General features: G+C 39.5%; 1 non-coding gene across 1 annotated transcript; it reads left to right on the top strand.

The window, feature by feature from the left end:
• Positions 1–1,719: 1,719 nt before the first annotated feature.
• Positions 1,720–1,944, top strand: LOC116686238 (small nucleolar RNA U3). The gene has a single exon (XR_004331199.1). It is a non-coding gene; the product is annotated as a small nucleolar RNA U3 (small nucleolar RNA).
• Positions 1,945–2,329: the final 385 nt, after the last annotated feature.

The following is a 2,329-nucleotide window of genomic DNA, read 5'->3' as shown; positions in this document are numbered from 1 at the left end:
TAAGTTTACGCAGACTACCACATTCATCTACCATTTGTAAGGAGTTATGTAATACCACATAATTAACAATATATTAAAAACTTAAAAACTAGAGGAAGGCGGTGCAGTAGTACAAGCTCAAATTATCCAGAGCAAGTGATAGATATGTTTCAATAGTCACCAGACCAGGCTCCTCTCTTTACCCTGCACAGTTTTAGTTACACTGATGATAGTTTTATAGTAGTGCACTAGGTTGAACTTCCTTGACCACCAACTCTGAGCTCCTCTCACCGTTATCTTTCCATTTGTGTGCCATATTGCATCCATATGTTCCCAGAATTGCTTTTAAGGTGTTATGTAGATTAACACCGGTGGTTTTGGTTATGCACGATACAGAAGGTGATTAGATAGTGAACCGTGTTGTATTGTCCAGCCGAAGGCAACAGATATGTGTTACTTTGTAGGCAGGGGGGGACTATATTTATACCATTAGCAGTTGCAGTTTTGTATTAGCAGTATGATGCTTGCAATGGCATTATTGCCCAGGTGGGATTTCCAGCCCAGCCACCCCAGTTGCATTTACATGTTTTTTATACCAAATAACAAACATTAAAATTACCGACAATGTTTTACCAAGGTATTTGCTCTTTATTCAGTTGATATTTCAATTTCCTTGCGGGAAGTCATCCAAAAGGAGTCATGAAAATAAGATAAGTCTAACGTCTATCCAGGGAAAAAAGAGAAAAAAAAAGTTTTAAGAAAAAATCTGAAAATCTTCTGTGGGGATGTACTCAGTGGTAGAGCTCATTGTCCAGTTAATGTATGAGGACTTGGCATCTCCAGCAGGTATTATGGTAGGAGTCTTTAAAAGGTGCAGAAGGATATTACCTCCGTGGTAATCTGATGGTAGGGTGATAGAATACTTAGGATAGACTTAAGACCTCCTGTGACACAGGAAACCCTAAGCGGTACTATGCTCTCTCTTTATACCTCAAGACTATCAGAGAGCACAACAGCACTTATGTACTTGTACTGTAAGTACATTATTAGTATTAGCCTCTAGTTTTTAATGGGTTGAGTCATGGCAGGGTATGAGCAATGTAGTTTCACCAAGTTTTATAGATAGAAACTTGTCATGCCATTAGTTTGACTGTCTTCCTGCATGTGAGATACTTATGCATTAATAGTATTACCGATACTAGATGCTTTGTTAAACACCAAATAAACAGGAAGTACAGTTGTGGTGATACAATTAGCAATAACTAGGACATTAGCAGAGGATGCTTTCAAATCCACCGGACTATCTGCGTTTATGGGCCTGACAGACACGCTTCAGCTTGCACCACTCTGCTTGCTGTTCGGGCCCCGGGGTTGCAGAAAATATGTGATGGAGATTTGGTATAGACCTTTCTGCTTATTTTATGTGATAATTGTTGGAGTAATCATTACATTGATTTTGACACACTTTGAATTACGCTTGGTTGTTTAATGCAAAAGAAAGGACTGGAGCAGGAGAGTTGAGAAAAGTAGACTGACACTGAAAGTATTGAGACAACAGTGGGAATGAAAAATCTAATTCACTCTACATATGGTGACACCTTCTTAAAAGATCTAAATGCGATATTTCTACACAGCCCGATCGATTCCGGAGCCAGTAACGATTAGCTTCTGTCCCTCTGAACCCTGAGGGAAAATCAGTCTGCAGTGAATCAGGATGCAGTTTCCCCCCCGCAGTCTACCCAAGCTATACTTGCAGGGATCATTTCTAGAGTTTCTGACTGAGGAATGTGTTTATAAAGGTTGTTTGGTCTCGATGATCACGATGATCTAATCGTGATTTCATTTCTGAGCGTGGGAACCAATTAGAAGAGTAATGATTCATCATATGCTTCTCAGTCACATGATGATTGTACTTTTACATCTTTATTGGATTGTTCGAGGGAACGGAAATATGATCAGAGAAGAGTATTAGTACTGGTGTGAAAATTGTACGAGAGAAAAAACGATTTAATAACATCAACTGTGGCGAAGCTATTTGATACCATGACTTTAATGCTTGTTTAGAACCTTGTTGTGGTGGGGTTCTGATCTGAAGGCCCAGGTCTTGTTACATCAGTTACCCCATGTTGGAGACACTCACTGTTGGGTGGGGTTCAGGCGTGGTGCATGCGGACTGACGGAACAAGACGGTGAAAATTAAAAACAGAACTTTAACGGTTCTAATGTGGCAACTTTGGGCAGTGACGTCGCCTGATTGTAAACATCTTCGATGCTGCTTGTAATTAAAAAAATTAATAAATTGATTATTTGATATAGTTGCTATATCGGGATATGCAACTCGAAGGAAAGA

This window comes from Etheostoma spectabile, unplaced genomic scaffold, assembly GCF_008692095.1.
Source record: "Etheostoma spectabile isolate EspeVRDwgs_2016 unplaced genomic scaffold, UIUC_Espe_1.0 scaffold337, whole genome shotgun sequence".
NCBI classification, from domain to species: Eukaryota; Metazoa; Chordata; class Actinopteri; order Perciformes; family Percidae; genus Etheostoma; species Etheostoma spectabile.
Note: the sequence above shows the minus strand (reverse complement) of the source record. Positions and strands in the feature narration are given on the sequence as shown.